The sequence below is a fragment of the Pan troglodytes genome, chromosome 13 (genome assembly GCF_028858775.2).
Source record: "Pan troglodytes isolate AG18354 chromosome 13, NHGRI_mPanTro3-v2.0_pri, whole genome shotgun sequence".
In the NCBI taxonomy this organism is placed as follows: domain Eukaryota; kingdom Metazoa; phylum Chordata; class Mammalia; order Primates; family Hominidae; genus Pan; species Pan troglodytes.
This window is the reverse complement of record NC_072411.2, coordinates 52,825,700-52,846,248: the sequence shown is the minus strand read 5'-3', so window position 1 is coordinate 52,846,248 and position 20,549 is coordinate 52,825,700. Positions and strand designations below refer to the sequence as shown.

Genomic DNA, 20,549 nt, shown 5'->3' with positions numbered 1-20,549 from the left:
ATGAGAACCAAAAGCAAATTTAAATATGTGCAAATATTTACCAAACACCAAAACCATCAAAGCAGAGGCAACTCCAATTCTAAAGAAGACATATGCACAATCAAATATGTCACTTAAAAACGTAAGAAAAGGACAATCTCTTTTCCATTCTCAGAGCTTGATTTAATATCAAGGCAGAGCTCAGCAGTTTGGCCTTTTCTTTAGAGTTGGAATGTGCTTCCCAAACCTTTTTAATTTTAATGTGATTCTGGCTGATAGTCCCTGAAATTCTAACATTCGAGTCCTATAAGCATTATTTTACTCTCGTGGCCCACTGAGCAACCCCAGAAAAAATAATTTTTGGCAACTGATCTTTACAGAAAATGAAGTGATTGCCATTTTTTTCATTTCTCTCTGGATTTCTCAAACAAGCCTGCCAATATTGAGTGAAAGCACTTTGGAAAGTAGTAACTTAGATATCAGAATAAATAAATATTATGGATTCTCCCCTGCAAGTTTTACCCAGTATCCCTGAAAGAAAAAGCTTCCTCTCACCTGTTTTGACTGTACATGTGGCTGTGCTCTCTGGCTTCAGAATTGCTTCTATAGGAAGAAATTAATCATCGATTATTCTACTAAAATAGATGTGAATATTTTCTCTTAATCAAAAAGGTACTATCTGAGCTCAATTACTTTCATGTATATATACATTCTGGTGTGAAGGCTGATCCAGTTTCTTAATAAAGTTGGCGGGAAATAGTCTGAAAACTCTCCAAAGGGAAGAAGTTAAGAAGAGTGAAAAAGGATTATATTATGAGCTTTACCCAAATTTCATAGCAAATGGTTGCCAAGCTCTATGAATCTCACTAAACCCCTTTGGCGTTAAGAGTTTTAGTCAGCACATGCCCAAGCCATTTGCATCCTAGGAAACAAATGTGGAGCACATGTTCTGAAACAAGTTAATGTGAGAGCAGCCTGGACACCAGAGCCAAGAATCTGAATCTTGGCTGGAAACAACAGAGGGTTAAAAAAATTCTACATATAGAAAGATAGCATTTGTCTTTAATGTCTGAGTTCTTTTTTTCTTTTTTTAAACAGTGTGAAATCAGTTTAATGAATGAGAGGAGCATGCCATGTTGCAGTGCTAAGTCATAGCAGTTTGGCTGCCTGTGTTCAACCATGTGACAGGTTTCGTAAACTGGAAAGTACCGTGGTACTTTCAACAGTAACTGAAGCCATAAGGCAAAGTTTCTAGTTTTATTTATGGCTTATTCATCAGGCCAGTGGACCAAATGCTAAAACAAAATAAAACAAAAAGTATTCATAGTTATGGATATGTTACCTGTTCTAATTAACCCCAAAAGTAAGGAAACATTAAAACTTATTCACAAAGACTTTAAGTATGGTATATTTTTCTTAAATTTGATGGAAGGGGTGATGCTAGAATTTTTTCATGACTGATATGACATTTTGTTAGAAGATTTGATTGGGAAATACTACCACACAGTAAAAAACACCTTACTGTGTACATTGAAATCTCAAATAATCTTGTATAGGTTTGTGTGTAAAATTAAAATATAAAAAAGAGGAACTTTTTTTCTATTTTATTTCACTCAAAGAATATTTAAGTAATATTGTAGGTGGAATATTATCTTGCTAATTCAGCTGAATATTACCTCTTTTGCATTGTATGATCAGGTATATTAGAATTTGTGGGTTAAATAACACATATTGCTAATCAACCTAAGATCACAGTTTGTTTCCCCGTTGAACAGGTAACATTCACTGTGATCCGTTTTGTGAGCAACAATGTGGAGTACTGGTATAGAGTTTCGGGAGACCTGGGTGTTAATTCTAGCTTAGTCACACGCTACGTGTGTGAACTTGCGCAAGTTACTTGATCCTGAAGCCTCACTTTTCTCCTTTGAAAATGGGAATAATACTACCACCTACCTCCTGGAATTGTAGTGGTGAAGATTAAATCAGGTAATGTGCCAAGCACTCAGTCAGCACTCAATAAATGTTAGTTATTCTCCTTCATGGTGAAGAAGGTAAGACTGGATAATTACAAAGTAATTCAAGAGGCATGCATTGCTGAATGGGATGTCTTCACACTTTATGAACAATGAATTTATATACATAAGTAGAGACATGGCCAAGGTTAAAGGTGAACAAAACTGACCTCTATCTTCCCCTTGTATCATACAACCCCCTGCCCCCCATTTCTTTCCTGCCAGTTTGAATCTCAGTGGTCTCAATTTGCTTTCCTCCAAAATAGTTCAAAACAAACAAAACAAAAATAGAATAAAGATGGATTGAGAAAAAGAGACGAACTTTGGCCCCAATCCCTTGGTGATGCCAGGTCCAATATAATTACATTCTACAAATTCAATGTAGTTTTTACCCTTTAATTTAAAATAAAGTTATTATATGAAGACATGTCTATTTATACTAAAATGTTTATAGCCAGTAGAAATATTCAATTTTTTATGTATTTTTTTACATGGTAATGAGTTGCTATGAAATCCACAGAAAATGTCATTTTTTATTTTTACATAGAACAATGACAAATGGTTACTCAGAAGTTTACTGAGTATACATGACACATTTTTCCAAGTAATAATACTTAGTGGATTTGATATAGCAATTTATTAGAAATACAGAAATGTGGATTATAACAAGAAGTACAATTACGTCAAACTGTTTACTAATATTAACACTAGTCTCTAAACAGAAATACATTTTTCCTCCTTCATTTTTTAATGGCTCATGAGTGCTACTATACAGATCACAAGATTCATGAGTATGAACTATTTTTATCTAGCTTCCATGATGAGACTATCCTCCAGGACAAATTAGATTTTCAGACAGCCTCATGGATAAGTGAAAAGAAAAAGTGTGATTTAAAAAATAATCCTCAAAGTTCAGATGCTGGGGGATCTGGAAATCCCATACAGAATAACTGTCTTGAAAAATTTATACCCTTTTCTTCCTTTGCTGAATGAAATGTATTGTGAACAAGCAACCTGTCTCTCAGAATTTTGTCACTTACCTTACCAGCTGGTCCCAATCAATGTAAGGTTGAAAATCCAAAGCTCCAACTAACCACGTGTTCATAAAAATGCAGGGCAGTTCTTAAACATTGATTAAGAGCTAGCCATGTGTTAGGTGTTAAAGAAATGGAGGTGAGTATCTTAAGGGTGTAGGTTATGCCAAAGTTTTCTTCGCAGGAATAATACATAAAAATGAAAACCCTGATGTTCAACTATGACACAATATCCAGTTGGGAGAGAGGTAACAGTTGGATAATCCTTCTGTGCTGACTGAGACACAGGCCATATGGTTTGCACAGAGGGGTTGATGGAACTGATAACACAGTTGTTAGAAAGCCTCTCCTTTTCTCGGGTTGCTTCTACATTGTTCTAATTCCTGTATTGTGATAAAACTTGCACCTACTAACACCTAGTCATGATCCTTTCTTGATTTGTTCTCTGGAGTCATTTATCATTCAACTCTTGCAAACATTTCAACCTAAGTAAGAAATAACAGGCTATCAGTACTCTGCAGGGAATATCTAACTGTGGTTCCATGGCCTTACACATACCACATCTGCTTTCTTTTTGATATAAAAGCAGAAACTTTGATTCTCCAATTCTAGTGCAATGACAAGTTTGGGGCTGAGTGTTTGTAATCGTTTTCTAATAAAGCTGACTTTGAAAAATTATGATTTTTTTTCTTAAACCTTAACTCTAAACCAAATAAACGCTTCTGAGAAACATGGTCCATAAAACATATAAAAATATGTTTCAGGCATCTCTTATTTTATTGATGCATATACAAACATGAAAGAGTGAAAAACTTGAGAAAAGTGTTATATATTAAAATGTACTTAAAAATTAACTGAAATTCTGGCTTGTATTCCTGCACATAATGCATTTGATAAATCTAAATTAGTGCCATTATTTGGTCTTAAGCTTTTGCCTATTGGTGGGCAAATGGTCATCAAAAGGGTTCAGCAAAAAGAGATCAATTTCTTACAATGTATATTTTTTTCTGCTACCTATTGATTAAGAGCTTGATCTCTGGACTCCAAAAGCCTGGAAATGAATTCCTGTTTTAGCATGGAACAGCCAAATGATCTTGGGCAAATTATTTATCTTTTATAAGCCCCACTTTCCTCCATTCTTAGAATAATGAAAACTCTGGGGTAGGAAGCCTCTAAAATAACCCTAATGACCCCTACCTCCTAGTACTCACAGACTTGCATAATTCCCTCCCCTTGAGTGTGGGCTGCACTAAGTGACTTTTTTCTAATGAATAGGATGGGACAGACATGATAGGAAATCACTCCTGAGATTAGGTTATACAAAGATATTAGCTTCCTTCTTGAGGACCCATTATTTGTTCTGTTTCTCAAATTCCTTGTTCTGTGGGGAGCAATTCACTATGTTGGGAGCAATCCTATTGTGAGACACACTTGCCAAGAAACTGATGTTTCCAGCCAATAGCCAGTGAAGACCTGAGATCTGCCAACAGCCATGTGTGTATGTGTGGAAGCAGAATTTCTGAGGCCTGCTAATAACCAAGAACATGAGCCTAAGGTCCCCAGCTAAATCGTGCTCAGTTTTCCTAATCCACAGGAATTGTGCGATAATAAATGTTTATTGTTATAAGACTCCAAGTTTGGAGTTAATTTGTTATACAGCAATGGATAACTAATACAAACTGGGACAACAATAACAACATCCTTGTAGGATAGTTTTGATGATCAAGTGTGATGATACATAAACAGACAGTTATTCTCTGCATTGAAAGGGAATTAAAATGGAAGAAAGCTAATTAAACAAAACCTGTTAAATCAGAGTAACTTTATTTTTTGTAGATAACTGTTCTTTTTCTGTTTATAAAGTCTGTTTATAAGCCACATCTTTTACTACTAAAGTCTTCTTAAATTTTCTCTTCTACAAAAGGGGAAAACCTCCTTCTGGGATTAGTCTCACAATATCATCCTTGGTTCAGATAATCCAGAACTCTTCCCGTTCTTTTTTTTAAATTTTTTTTTTTCAAGAATACGTCTAGTAATCTTTTTTTTTTTTTTTTTTTTTTGAGATGGAGTTTTGCTTTTGTTACTGGGGCTGGAGTACAATGGCACGATCTGGGCTCACTGCAACCTCCACCTCCCAAGTTCAAGCAATCCTCCTGCCTCAGCCTCCCAAGTAGCTGGGATTACAGGCGCCCGCCACCATGCCTGGCTAATTTTTGTATTTTTAGTAGAGATGGGGTTTTGCCATGTTGGCCGGGCTGGTCTCAAACTCTTGGCCTCAGGTGATCCACCTGCCTTGGCCTCCCAAAGTTCTGGGATTACAGGCGTGAGCCACCACGCCCGGCCCACATCTAGTAATCTTAACCTCCAACCTCCAACCCACACATACTGCCCAATATTTTTAGTTACCCCCAATAAAATTTTTTATCCTAGAGGAAAAAGAAAATCACGTTTGCTCTTTCTGTGCATTGGGCACATGATTGTGGAAATCTGTGCTTCATATTCATTTTTAAATCTCTCTGTATAGGGTTTTATTACAGCCACATTATATAAGTACTTTTAAAATTTTGTGTTGAGACATAAATTAATGAAAATGACTAGTATCAACAGATTTATTCATTTTTATAGACATCTCTTTTATAGCAAAAGTCCAGCTTTCCGAAGATGGAGAGCTCTGACAATTGAGAATTCTGATGGGGTCCTTCTAACTATTCAAAAGTAGGTCATATTTCAAGATAGAAATAAGATATAAGCAAGAAGAATTTCTCTTGTCTTTCCTCATGCTTCTTGCATCCTTTTATGCAGACAGGTGGAAAAAAAAGTTTCTTTTACATGAAATGGGAAAACTTGGCACAAGACCAGAATTTTTAAAACCCCCTCACGCTCTTTAAAGTGCCATATCATTATTCAAGTGCCATAAAAGTCAAGGCATGTGCCTGGGTTGTGCTTCAGGAAAGATTGTGGCCAACTTGTGGATTCCACAGCCATTAATAGTACTGTTTGGAACACTACTCAGTAGGTCAGGGACTCTTCCTCCAATAAGATTTTCATGCTTGGCTGAAAAAGAGTGAAAGCCATTAGTGCACTTGACCTTTCACAGGGAGGGTTGGAAATCATGAAGGACAGATTCCGGAGATGTATGTCTGCCAAGTCCAAACATATTGTTTAATTCAGTAGATTAACAGTGGCTAAATAATCACTGGAAATTCCAATTCATTCTTATACGATTTGGTTTAGGAGTTCCATGCACAGCCACCCTACAGTGTAGACCAGAGAAGTCACTATTTTGCCTTTGGGTGTTTTAGGTAAATCAAATTCAGACAGGCTGGGCAATATAAAAGAGAAATATTAATGAGACATTTTCAATTCTGCCTTCGCCCCCACCTTTCTGTGTAAATTTAGGCAAGTTTCTTAGTTTTTTGACTACAAGTTATAGATATCTAAGTCAAGTGAGCATAAGCAAAAACAAAAATAAAAAACATGAATTATGTTTTTTTTTAAAGGATATGAGACTTCTCACAGAAATAAAGGTTAAATTATACCTGTGCCTCAGCAACAACTGTATCCAGGAATTCCAGTACTTATTTCTTCTCTCATGGGGGCATCTTTATTCCTCTTTTGTTCCTTTGGTTTCCACTGCCTGTTTAGTTCACAAGGTAGGCAATAGAGTGGTTAATAATCGCAAGTTCTACATCCTACCAAAAATAAAAATCAATGCATGGAACTTAGTGGCTTAGCATGGATAAGGTGCATGGAAATCGATGGCTTAGCATGGATTGGATGGCTAAAAACCAATAGTAATAAGATGAGGTGTATAAGGTGGATAGTGCAATTGGGGAGGTGGTGGTAGGAGAGTGCTGGGTGGATAGCACAGTAGGGTTGTGCTCTGTAGTGGGACTCAGACCACCTGCTCAAGATGCAAAGAGAATAAAGGATAGCAAAACTTTGCAGTGGTTAGAAGTACTGCCAAATCACTTGGAGGACAGAAATAGCACCAAAGCACTGATTGTTAACCATGACTGAATGTTTAAATCACCTGGTAAGATTAAAAAAATTTTTTTACTAAAGCAAAGTTCTGTGTTTCTTGAGAATCACCTTGGGAACTTAAAAATTTCATAGCCTTCCCAGATCTACTCAGATCTAGTCATTCAAAATCTCTGGGAAATTACAACAAGCTCCCCAAGGGTTCTTTTCCACAATGAAGTTTGAGTATCATTGCTCTAGCTTCGTGATTCTCAAAGTGTGATTCTCAGACCAGCAGCTTCATTGTCACCTGGGAACTTACTACTAAAGCAAATTCTCAAGTTCACCTCAAACCTACTTCATCAAAACTCTTGGGGGTAAGGCCCAGGAATCTGAATTTCAAGGAGGCCTCCAAGTGTTTGTAATACCACAAGTTTGAGAACCATTGCTCCAGACATTTATCTTTCTAAGAATTCATCTTTATGATATTTTACGTATGTATTCATCCTGGGTTTTAGCATTTACAGTATGTAAATTGCTTTTCTTTAAACTCTAAGTGTTTGATTAGATAATAACCCTGCATCTTCATTGACACCATAATGCCATTTGAAAAACAATTGTTGCGTAAGACATGAAGAGGTAAATTATTAACATCTACAAAGCTAAGAAAAAGATAGCTTTCACCATGTTTTTATTTCCTAATTAGCTTCCCCTAGTGTCTTTGGAGTGCATTCCTCCCTTCCATATGTTGCTTCAGTATCAGTTTCATTGCTTTCAACATCTTTAGTTGTAGACAGTATAGCTATCACTTGAGCAAGTTCGTCTTTTAATTTCCCCCTCTTAGGCCAGTGATTTTTCTTAAATATAAGGAAAATATATTACAAAACTTTATTTTGAATAAAATATTATTGAATTGTAAAATAATAATTTTCAATAGAGTTTAAAAGTTTAAAAAACTTTTTAAGAAAATATTTTAAGATTGCAAAACAAGACTATAAAGTATACATACTTGTTATTATGTTTCTACACAGGGGCAGGGAACACTTTCCTTTATAATTTCAAATTCTATTTCAGATTCCAGGGATACATGTACAAGGCTCAGGAAACACTTCAGAATTTCAAATATAATGATTTACTGGAGATAAAGTGGTTATGGAGATTCTACCTGCCATAACAAAAGATAGCTAGCAAGACCACAGTAGAAGAAAAGAAAGTAGGTTAATATTTGAAAACACATGAAACTATACCCTAAACCAACTACTTTTGAAAATTTTATAAAAAGTGAGAATACACAGATCCACAGTCATCAGCCATCAGTGCAATGACAGTATCCTATGGCAGATAGGGATAGTGGCAGGAGGCAGGCAAATGCCTAGGCAAATAGGGGCTGGTCCCAGTGAAACCCAACCTTCAAGCTGAAGACAGTCCTGGGTAAATCCTCAGACCGGACTGAGAACCTGTCTTTCTGTTTGGCATGCTTTCCTCTGATCACTGCCCTTCACCTATTTTACATGTACTAACCCTTTCCTAATTGTTTTTTCACACTGCTGTGCTCACCTTTGACTGGGGCCTTTGTTTTTGCTTTTCTTTGCATACTCACAAACCAATCATGACACACTCCCCTAGTCTGAGCCCATAAAAGCCCCAGATTCAGTCAGGAGGGAAACTACCTGACTGCAGGGGGTAGGGGACCACCCTGCCATGTCCCCTCTTTGCTGAGAGCTGTTGCATGACTCAACAAAATTTTTCTCTGCCCATCTTCACCCTTCAATTGTCAGGGTATCCTCATTCTTCTTGGACTTGGAACAAGAGCCGGGGAACCTCCAAATGCAGCTACAAGCGACAGCACAGGCAGGCCAAGTGGATGGTGTGCCTCCAGTGGTAGGCCTGGGGCTGAGTGAGGCCTGGGTTGGCGGGTGTTGCTGGGCAAAGTGGCTGAGAAAAATCCTGCATCAATAGGCTCTGAGAAATTCCACTGTATAGTAATTCAAGAAGAACAGTGAAAAAGCAATGTCTTAATACTATTATGATTATAATTTTGACCCCAAAGACCCTGTAACATGGTATTTGGGACTCCCAGGAGTTCCTGAACGACAATTTAAGAATGGTGAACTGGGTTAAATTCATACAGTTAAATTCAGATGCTCCCCTCTGATAAACCTGACCAAACTAAAGTGCCACAATAATAAAAAATTTTCATGGACTCCATGATGACGGAGACTCATTATCAAGTCAATTGGGATGAATATAAGACATGTTATTTTTAATGTAATTAAAATTCTGGGGAGCAAAGAATGTGATGTGAACTTCAGAGTCATAGAGAAGAAAGGTTTGTTTTGGAAAAAGTACCAGGACCCAAGCTGTTGAAAGCAGTCTTTTCTGATTTTAGAAAACCGGCAAGGCTGAAGACCTTATTTGCTTGATATATTGGACTAAAATAAACATTTTTTTTTTTAAAGAGATCTCTGCAGCATGCTAAATAATTCTTGGGACACTATCAGCCCAGTTGGAGATTTCTGCCAAAGAATGTAGTTGAGACTGTTAGCAAAGGGAGATGAGACTAATTATCTTCCAGGTAAAATTTTGAAGACTTTAGAGAGTTACCAGCAGAGTAGCTTTGAGTGAGGGTATCACTTGGTGATAATATGTAGGTATGAAGAGTGTTTCAAATATGGAGAATCAGACCATTTAAAATGTTTAAAACAAATAATTATGTGGAGGAAGAAAATATGTAAACAGACTTCATAGGATGTGGTCAGAGAGCTAGTCACAGATACGTTAGCATTATGTGAGCAGCAGAGAAGGACAACTAATATAGTTAAACTGACAACACCTCCAGCTTCATGAAATATATCATCAAGATGGGATTAGACATGTATGAGATTTATGGAGGCCAGGAGGAAAAGGCCTAAGCAGGATAAAGACTGGGTGCAGGAGAAGGCGGGAAGAGGCTTCAGACCATGATGCAGCTCTGAGCCCAGGAAAGGAGAGAAGGAAGGAGGATTGTGTAGAAAGGAACTAAGGCTGAGCACATTTCCAAGAAAAGTGTAGCCAGGCTGATGCGAGCTCTTGAGCTGCAGTCATCCCTTGGAGGAGTCGGGCATCTGGCAGGAATGGGCCTACATTAGTGCTCCAGCTCTGCTCAGTCATTGTCTGGGCGCAGCCTGAGGGAAGCATGGCTCCAGCACAAACAAGGTGATGGGCGTAGAGGCTCTCCTAGCAGTGGCTGCAGCCATCTTTCAGTGATGCTTTCCCAAAGAAGACATCTGAAAGGTAAATTTTCATGGCTACCATAAGAGACTTCAAGAAAAAGTTCAAGGGAAGGGAAAAAGAGTCAGAGACCGGGCACAGTGGCTCACACCTGTAATCCCAGCACTTTGGGAGGCCGAGGAGGGCGGATCACGAGATCAGGGGTTCAAGACCAGCCTGGCCAACACAGTGAAACCCCGTCTCTACTAAAAATACAAAAACTTAGCCATGTGTGGTGGCGGGCACCTGTAATCCCAGCTACTCAGGAGGCTGAGGCAGGAGAATTGCTTGAACCTGGAGGCGGAGGTTGCAGTGAGCCGAGATCGCGCCATTGCACTCCAGCAGGGGCGACAGTGTGAGACTTGGTCTCAATAATAACTAACTAACTAAATAAATAAATAAATAATAAGAAATGCCTCTGGCAAGGTAAAATAGAAAGAAAAATGCAAAGGAAAAATAAAATAAATTGAATAATAAATTGGTTATGGTTGCAGGGCTGAAAATGGGCCTTCTAGGATTTAAATATTTCATTTAATCATTTGTATACCTGATGGTATACAAATAAAATTTGATGAGTATTGCACCTTGAATTTGATAGATCTTTAATATTTCTTAAACTTGGTGGTGCACAGAATCACTTGGGTTGTTAAACTGGATTTCTAGGCTTCTCGGTGACCTACAAATTAGATTTTGTAAGAGCTAAAATTGCTAAAATTGAGACTTTATACTGTGAAGCATCTCATATGATTATTATTCAGCCAGCCTGGCCTGTTAGCTAACTGATATTTGGTAATTAATGATCTAGTACAGCTGTTTCCAAAGACTGGCAGTCACCTGAGTAAGAGGAGCAAGACACATGAGCAGTAGATTCTAATTTAAAAAGTTTGGCCCAGTGCGGTGGCTCACGCCTGTAATCCCAGCACTTTGGGAGGCCGAGGCGTGTGGATCACCTGAGGTCAGGAGTTCGAGACCAGCCTGAACAACATGGCAAAACCCCGTCTCTACTAAAAATACAAAGTTAGCCGGGCATGGTGGCGGGCACCTGTAATCCCAGCTACTAGGGAGGCTGAGGCAGGAGAATTGCTTGAACCCAGGAGGTGGAGGTTGCAGTGAGCCAAGATCACGCTGCTGCACTCCAGCCTGGGCAACAAGAGGGAAACTCCATCTCAAAATCCAAAAAAAAAAAAAAAAAAAAAAAAAAAAAAAAAAAAAAAAAAAAAAAAAGTTTGAGTGAGTCCTCAGCTTCTTAAATGTGTTAACAATTTTCTCAGGGGATTCTAATGGACATCAAAGTTTTCAAACCACTAGTGTAGTCCAGAGGTTTCAAGATAGGATAGATAAGACTACAATACGTATACAGAACATATAAACAAATTCTATTTATTTTTATCTAATTCTTTAAAAAGTATCATTTTTGGGATATAATTGACCATGTATGTATTAAATGTATAAATGTTAAATATACACATGTTGGATATGTACATTTAAAGTTTTTGCTATTAGGGTATATGAAAAAGGTGTGGATTCCATTGGACCGGTTAACTATTACTGTTATGGAAGCAGGATCAGCCTCAAATTAAAAAAAAGGAAATTCATATTAATTCTAAATCAAATGGCCTTAAAAAGTTGAAGAAGACCGGTAATAAGTGTCTCTCATTACTACTGGCCAATAGAATAATGATTACTTATTTATTCAGATGCTCATTAAAAGAGTAGTGCTCCCAAATCAGGAAGAAATTGAAAAATGGTTTAGTGAAGCCCTAGAGTATATTGGAAAGCTATTGATTTTAGAATATTTAATAAAATACTGTAAAGTTGAAGTTTTTAAATGTTTACTGATAAGGAAAAGAGATTAGAGATACCTGTCTTGAAAGAAAAGGACTTGAATATCTCTACAGGAGGAAAGGCTTTAGAGGCTGAGGAAGTGTATTCAGGGTTCTCCACGGGGACAGAACTAATAGGATATATGTATATATAAAAAGCAGTTTATTAGGGAGAATTTGCTCACACGATTACAAGGCCAAGTCCCATGATAGGCTGTCTGGAAGCTGGGGAAGAAAGAAGCTGGCAGTGGCTCAGTCAGAGTCCAAAAGCCTCAAAAGCAGGGAAACCTACAGTGCAGGCTTCAGTCTGTGGCTGAAGGCCCAAGAGCCCCTGGCAAGCCACTGATACAAGTCCCAGAGTCCAAAGGCTGAGGAACCTGGGATCTGGTGTCAAAGGGCAGGAGGAGTGGAAGGAAGCATCCAGCACGGGAGGAAGATGAAGGTCAGAGAACTCAGCTAGCAAGGTTATCCCACCTTCTTCCAACTGCTTTGTTCTAGCCACACTTGTAGATGATTAATATGGTGCCCACCCACATTTAATGTGGGTCTTCCTCTCCCAGTCCACCCACTCAAATGTCAATCTTCTCTGGCAGCACCCTCACAGACACACCCAGAAACAATACTTTAGCAGCTATCTAAGCATCCTTCAATCCAATTAAGTTGACACCTAATATTAATCATCACAGGTACTATAATTTTAAAAAAACTAAAGGAGAAAGAGATAAAGATTAATTACAAGATCATATAGGAAGATCAACAGAAACATACAAAGGAAAATTATGAAACAATCTGAGGCAAAGGAGTTAAAATAGTGAGTGGGGTGATGCAGGAAAGATTGAAGTAAATCTCAGATTACTAAGTAAATAACATATGAACATGTCACAAATAAGCATTTGTGATGCAGAGGCAACAAATTAAAAGTTAAACCTAATTTAATGAGTCCCCGAAAGAAGAGATGCTCTATATAATTTTTAAAGAAAGGAGATATTTTAGTCCATTTTATGCTGCTGTAACAGAATACCTGGGAGTTGGTAATTTATAATGAACAGAAATTTATTGGACTCATGGTTCTGGAGGCTGAGAAGTCCAAGATTCGAGGGGGCCACATCTGGTGAGGGCCTTCTGGCTGTGTCATCATAAGATGAGAGGTATCACATAGAGAGAGAGAGGAGGGGGTAAAGGGGGCCAAACTCAGCCTTTTAAACAGAAATCCACTCCCAAAATAACAGCGTTAATTCGTTTGTGAGGACAGAGCCCTCATATCCTAATCATCTCTTAAAGGCCCCACCTCCCAACGCTGTTGCATTAGGGATTAAGTTTCCACTGTGAACTTTGGGGACACATTCAAACCATAGCAGGAGGCAATATAGACAGAGAAACATTTGGCTCTGAAACTCAACCTGGAATCCTTGGGACTGTCAGGGGGAGAAATACTTGATTGAAAGTTTTTAGTGTAAAAATGACAATGTGAATTTTTTTAAAAAGGTTGTAAAGTTTGGATGGGTCAGTGAATGATTATCTTTATGAACAGATGGAGGAAAATTGGGTTTATTGAAATGTGTGGCTATCACTGAAGCAATTGGGAAAAGAAAAAAGCTTTTCAAGAATTGGTTGGTCTTCCTATATCATGAAAAGTTGATTTTGAAACTTTATCAGCCTCAGAAAACATATTTCTGATTATGGCATGTTCCATCTCCAGTGCCTTCAATGGCCCTCAATTGCCCGAGCCTGGCCTTCAAGGCCTTCCATGTAGTGCCCCTTACTGCTGTAGCCTCATGTGTGTGACCCTCCCCTAACACAACTCTGAAGGACCTGGAAGTAAAACACAACAGCTTGTGTAACAATAGGCTGGAGTTTAGTTTTGGAATTTTCCAAAACAATGAAAATCCAGATTATTTGTGTGACAAATTTTTGATGTATGAGACTTTTTGTGGTCAGATAATCTGTCAACAAATATCATATAGACCAATTTTCTAAAAAATTATTTAATTGCTGAGAAGTCAATTGTCTCTTTCATTAGACTTAAGGTTACTTGAATTTTAATTAGTTATATAAAAGATCTAACATATAGGTGGTTTTCAAGAAATCTTAGGTCCTGCTTGGTTATCTATTGCTTTAGAACAAACCAAACTGGAACTTAGTAGCTTCGAACAATAATAATGTTTATTTTGCTCCTGTATCTCAATCTGGATAAGGCTCAACAAAGTCAGCTCTTTGTTCCATATGGTGTAACCAGGGGTGGCCCAAAGTTTAGGGGCTGAAATTGTCTGAAGGCTTATTCACTTATATACCTGGTGGTTGATGCTAAACTTCACCTGGGGTACTAAGCAGGGCTGTTAGCTGGCAAACCTCCATTTGGCCTCTTCATGTGGCTTGAATTCCTCACAGCATGGTGGCTGAGTTCTAAGGGTAAACATCCAGAGAGAGAGAGAAAGCCAGGTGGAAGCTCTTCCACTGTATTTAGCCTACCCTTGGATGTCACACAGCATCACTTCAGTCTCATTCTATTCCTTAGAGAGAAGCCACCAAGGCTAACCCATATCTAAGGGGAATGGAAGTAGTCTCTACCTTTTAGTGAGAGGATTATCAAAAATTTTGCGTTTTAAAAGTGCCACATTCCCTTTTTTTCTTTATGCACCGTATTTGAATAGGCTTCACAAGAAGTGACCTTCTCTAGGTGGAGAAATTTTATAGCACTCCATAAAACAAATGAAATTACTTTCAAACACAAGTAACAGAAAAAACATAAATTCAAATACAGTGGTTCGTAACTAGATATAGCTGTACTTTCAGTTATTTTATATAGTAACAACTATAGAGAATGTAAACATTCAATTTTTCTTCTTTCAGCTTAGGGCATCCAATGACAAAGACTTTTAAATTCTCACTGTGTTGAATTCATAGGAGTTAAGTAAGGAGAATTTGGGATAAATAACTGATTGTCTATATCCATAAATCTTGGCTGAGGATTTCCAATCTCTGGTTTTAGTTTTACCTCCATAACTGTCATCTTTGAACATCGTTGCTTTTGTGTCCCTAAAATCTGACTGGCTTGAGCAGAGAATTGTGCTATCCATTGTGCAACGGAGCCACCTTGGAGCAGAAAATTAGGTGTGAAACAGTGTAAGCTCTGATGTTCTAAACCCAGGAAACTACTGTTGTGTCCCATTGATTGGATTCTTGAATATAGATCACATGGTCTATTTAACAGAACGAAAATGCCATCTTGTAGTAATCCACTATGAGGATTTTATTTACTTATTTAGAGACAGGGGTCTTGCTCTGTTGCCCAGGGTGGAGTGCAGTGGCACAACCATAGCTCACTCTCAAACCTCTAGGCTCAAACGATCTTCCCACCTCAGCTTCCAAAGTAGCTGGTATGACAGATGTGCACCACCATGCCCAGTGATCCACCATTGATGTTGCAAGCTAGTAAAATATGGCCTTCATGATCCACTATAGTATTCTTTTCTTAGGATTTATCAAAATGATCTCTCAATGATGGGTGTTGATATACACTCAAGAAAATATTAGCCACGCATGGCAGTGTGTGCCTGTAGTTCCAGCTACTTGGGAAGCTGAATCAGGAGGATTGCTTTAGCCCAGGAGTTTGAAGCTGTAATGAGCTGTGATTGTGCCACTGTACTCCAGCCTGGACAAAAGAGTGAGACCTTGTTTCAAGAAAAAAGAAAAAAAAAGAAAAAAGAAAAGGAAAGAAAAGAAAATATATCCTTATCTTCATTTAAAATATATATGCATATAGGAATCAAGTTCTAAGGGTGTTTTATTTTTTTCTTGAAAACACTTAATTATTTGGAATCCAAATACTTCATAATCTAATATCCAACTTAGACAAATAATTTAACTATAAAAAAATAAGGAACGAGTTTTCTTAAAAACAAGGGCAAGAAATAAAACCATATGGCCTTTTGTTACATAATCTTGGGCAATGTTTTAGTTTTTAATTAATTTTATCACCTTTCTTGGTTTTTAAATTGCATGTTTTTGTGTTTTTTTTCTTTATTTCGTCTAGAAAGATGGGATACACATGCAGAACGTGCAGGTTTGTTACATAGGCATATGTTTGCTGTGGTGGTTTGCTGCACTTATTGACTCGTCCTCTAAATCCCCTCCCCTCACTCCCTACCCCCCAACAGGCCCTGGTGTGTGTTTTTCCCCTCTCTGTGTCCATCTGTTCTCATTGTTCAACTCTCACTTATGAGTGAGAACATGTGGTGTTTGGCTTTCTGTTCCTGTGTTAGTTTGCTGAGGATGATGGCTTCCAGTTTCATCCATGTCCCTGCAAAAGACATGATCTCATTCATTTTTATGGCTAGATAGTATTCCATGTTGTATATGTGCCATATTTTCCTTATCCAGTCTATGATTGATGGTCATTTGGGTTGGTTCCATGTCCTTGCTATTGGAAATAGTCCTGCAATAAACATACGTGTGCATGTGTGTTTATAATAGAATAATTTATATTCCTTTGGGTATATACCCAGTAATGGAATTGCTGGGTCAAATGGTATTTCTGGTTCTAAATCCTTGAGGAATCGCTATACTGTCTTCCACAATGGTTGAACTAATTTACATTCCCACCAACAGTGTAAAAGCATTCCTATTTCTCCACAGCCTCGCCACCATCTATTGTTTCCTGACTTTTTAATAATCGCCATTCTGACTGGAGTGAGATGGTATCTCATTGTGGTTTTGATTTGCATTTCTCTGATGATCAGTAATGTTGAGCTTTTTTTCATGTTTCTTAGCAGCATAAATGTCTTCTTTTGAGAAGTATCTGTTCATATCCTTTGCCCACTTTTTGATGGGGTTGTTTTTTTTCTTATAAATTTGTTTAAGCTCCTTGTAAATTCTGGATATTAGACCTTTGTCAGATGGGTAGCTTGCAAGAATTTTCTCCCATTCTGTAGACTGTCTGTTCACTCTGATGATAGTTTCTTTTGCTGTACAGAAGCTCTTTAGTTTAATTAGATCCCATTTGTTAATTTTGGCTTTTGTTGCAATTGCTTTTGGCATTTTTGTAATGACGTCTTTGCTCATACCGATGTCCTAAATGGTATTGCCTAGGTTTTCTTCTAGGGTTTTTATGGTTTTGGGTTTTACATTTAAGTCTTTGATCCATCTTGAGTTAATTTTTGTATAAGGTGTAAGGAAGGGGTCCAGTTTCAGTTTTTTGCATATGGCTAGCCAGTTTTCCCAGCACCATTTACTGAATAGGAGATCCTTTCTCCATTGTTTGTTTTTGTCAGGTTTGTTGACGATCAGATGGTTGTAGATATGTGATGTTATTTCTGAGATCTCTGTTCTGTTCCCTTGATCTATATATCTGTTTTGGTACCAGTATCATGCTGTTTTGGTTACTGTATCCTTGTAGTATAGTTTGAAGTCAGGTAGTGTGATGCCTTCAGCTTTGTTCTTTTTGCTTAGGATTGTCTTGGCAATGTGGGCTCTTTTTTGGTTCCATATGAAATTTAAAGTAGTTTTTTCTAATTTTGTGAAGAAAGTCTCTGGTAGCTTGATGGGAATAGCATTGAATCTATAAATTACTTTGGGCAGTATGGCTATTTTCATAATATTGATTCTTCCTATCCATGAGGATGGAATGTTTTTCCATTTGTTTGTGTCCTCTTTTATTTCCTTGAGCAGTGGTTTGTAGTTCTCCTTGAAGAGGTCCTTCATGTCCCTTGTAAGTTGTATTCCTAAGTGTTTTATTCTCCTTGTAGCAATTGTGAATGGGAGTTCATTCATGATTTGGCTCTCTGCTTGTCTATTGTTGTTGTATAGGAATGCTTGTGATTTTTGCACATTGATTTTGTATACTGAGACTTTGCTGAAGTTGCTTATCAGCTTAATGAGTTTTGGGGCTGAGATGATGGGATTCTCTAAACATACAATCATGTCATCTGCAAACAGAGATAATTTGACTTCCTTGCTTCCTATTTGAATACCCTTTATTTATTTCTCCTGCCTGATTGCCCTGGCCAGAACTTCCAATACTACGTTGAATAGGAGTGGTGAGAGAGGGCATCCTTGTCTTGTACCAGTTTTAAAAGAAAGTGCTTCCAGCTTTTGCCCATTCAATATGATATTGGCTGCAGTTTTGTCATAAATACCTCTTATTATTTTGAGATATGTTTGTTCCATCAATATCTAGTTTATTGAGAGTTTTTAACATGAAGGATGTTGAATTTTATCGAAGGCCTTTTCTGCATCTATTGAGATAATCATATGGTTTTTGTCTTTGGTTCTGTTTATGTGATGGATTATGTTTATTGATTTGTGTATGTTGAACCAGCCTTGCATCCCAGGGATGAAGCCAATTTGATCATGGTGGATTAATTTTTTGATGTCCTGCTGGATTTGGTTTGCCAGTATTTTATTGAGGATTTTTGCATTGGTGTTCATCAGGGATATTGGTCTGAAGGTTTGTTTTTTTGTTGTGTCTCTGTCAGGTTTTGGTATCAAGATGATGATGGCTTCATAAAATGAGTTAAGGAGGAATCTCTTCTTTTCAATTGTTTTAAATAGTTTCAGAAGGAATGGTACCAGCTCCTCTTTGAATTTCTGGTAGGATTCAGCTGTGAATTCTTCTGGTCCTGGGCTTTTTTTTGTTGGTAGGCTATTAATTATTGCCTCAATTTCAGAACTTGTTATTTGTCTATTCAGGGATTCGACTTCTTCCTGGTTTAGTTTTGGGAGGGTGTATGTGTCCAGGAATTTATCAATTTCTTCTAGATTTTCTAGTTTATTTACGTAGAATGTTTATAGTACTCTTTGATGGTAGTTTGTTTTTCTGTGGGATCAGTGGTGATATCCCCTTTATCATTTTTTATTGCATCTATTTGATTCTTCTGTCTTTTCTTCTTTATTAGTCTAGCTAGTGGTCTATCTATTTTGTTAGTTTTTTCAAAAAACCAGCTCCTGGATTCTTCTATTTTTTTGGAGGGTTTCTCATGTCTCTATCTCCTTCAATTCTTCTCTGATCTTGATTTGCTCCCGCGCCTGGAGATGTCACTGAAGGAGGCTGGAGAACAGCAAAGATGGGTGTCTGCTCCTTCTTCTGGAACCTCTGACCTTGAGGGTCACCAACCTGGTGCCAGTAGGATTGCTCCTGTATAGGATGTCTGACAACCCCTTTTGGAGGGGCTCACACACTTGGGTGGCACAGGGGACAGTACCTATTTAACGAAGCACTTTGTCACTTGGTGGAGGGGGTGTGCTTCTCTTGAGGGAAACCCACTTGTCTGGGCTGCCTGGATCCCTCAGAACTAGCAGGAGGAAAGGCTAAGTCTGCTGGTCTGCAGAGACTGCAGCCAATCCCTCCCATTAGGAGCTCAGGCACAGAGAGATCTGGGTTCTGTCTCTGAGCCTCTGGCTGGAGTTATTGGAGTTCCTGCAGGAAAGCCCCACCCAGTGAGAAAAGATGGGTCAGGGCCAGGCCTGAAGAGGCACTCTGGCTGCAGACTGCTACAGCTGGTGTGTTGGGTTATGGGGGACAAGTCTTGGGACCAAGCCATCCAGACTCCCTGGCTCCAGCAGGGGAACAGCACAGCCTAAAGCTGTAGAGAAGGATGCTGCCCCTTCCCCACCCAGGGAGCTTAGTGTGTTAGGCAGTTGCAAGTCCCAGTGATGGCTGCTGCCCCTCCCCTAAGTAGCCCAAATGGCTTAGACAGCAGGCACCCTCAGCGTACGCGTGCTGGTCGCCCCTACCCCCAGGATTTTGGTAGGCTTAAGCAGATTCCAGCTGAGAGGCTGTTGAGAATCCGTGCATTCCAGGGTTGGGATTCTAGGCCCCGGTGGCGTGGGTTTGCGAATGGGATCTTCCAATCCATGGGTTGCACAGTTCCATGGAAAAAGCACGGTTTTCCTGACTGGGCTGCACACTCACTCACTGCCTCCCTTGGCTGGGGGAAGAGGACTCCCCTGCCCCCGTCCCCCACAATGACTCTCTGATGGGCTGCCACACCACACTGTTCTTCCTTCTCTCCCTGGGTTATGCCAGCCTCCTAGTCAGTTCTGATGAGAGAACCTGGATACTTTGGTTGCCAGTGAAGGATTCACATGCTTATTATGGTTTTTTTCGATGGGAGCCTCTGTATGCCACTGTTTCTAGTCAGCCATCTTGACACTGCTCCCCCCCATATTTTTGTATTTTTACTTAGAAATTACAATATGCACCCTTAATTTATTACAGCTATTTTGAATTACTATTATATTACTTTAAGAACAATGTAAGAACTATGTAATTCCATTTATTTCCTTCTACACATGGTGTTATTTTTGCCATATACATCTGTATATCTTATAAACCTCATAGTACATTGTTGATTTTATTGCTTAATCAGTAAAGTGAATAAGTTTACAAATGGTACTGTATATTCATTTCCTGGGGTCTTCTTTCCTTCCTGAAGGTCCAGACTTCCATGTGGAATAATTTCTGTTCATTCTGAAATTCCTTTAATATTTCTTGT

At 38.5% G+C, this 20,549-nt stretch overlaps 1 long non-coding RNA gene across 1 annotated transcript in view; it reads left to right on the top strand.

Annotated features, from left to right (window-relative positions):
* LOC107973707 (uncharacterized) overlaps positions 1–20,549 on the top strand; it is a 32,594-nt gene that overhangs the window by 2,492 nt on the left and 9,553 nt on the right. Inside the window, exon 2 of the long non-coding RNA XR_001716100.4 lies at positions 1,755–1,965. This is a non-coding gene — a long non-coding RNA (uncharacterized LOC107973707). The remainder of the gene's footprint in view (positions 1–1,754; positions 1,966–20,549) is intronic.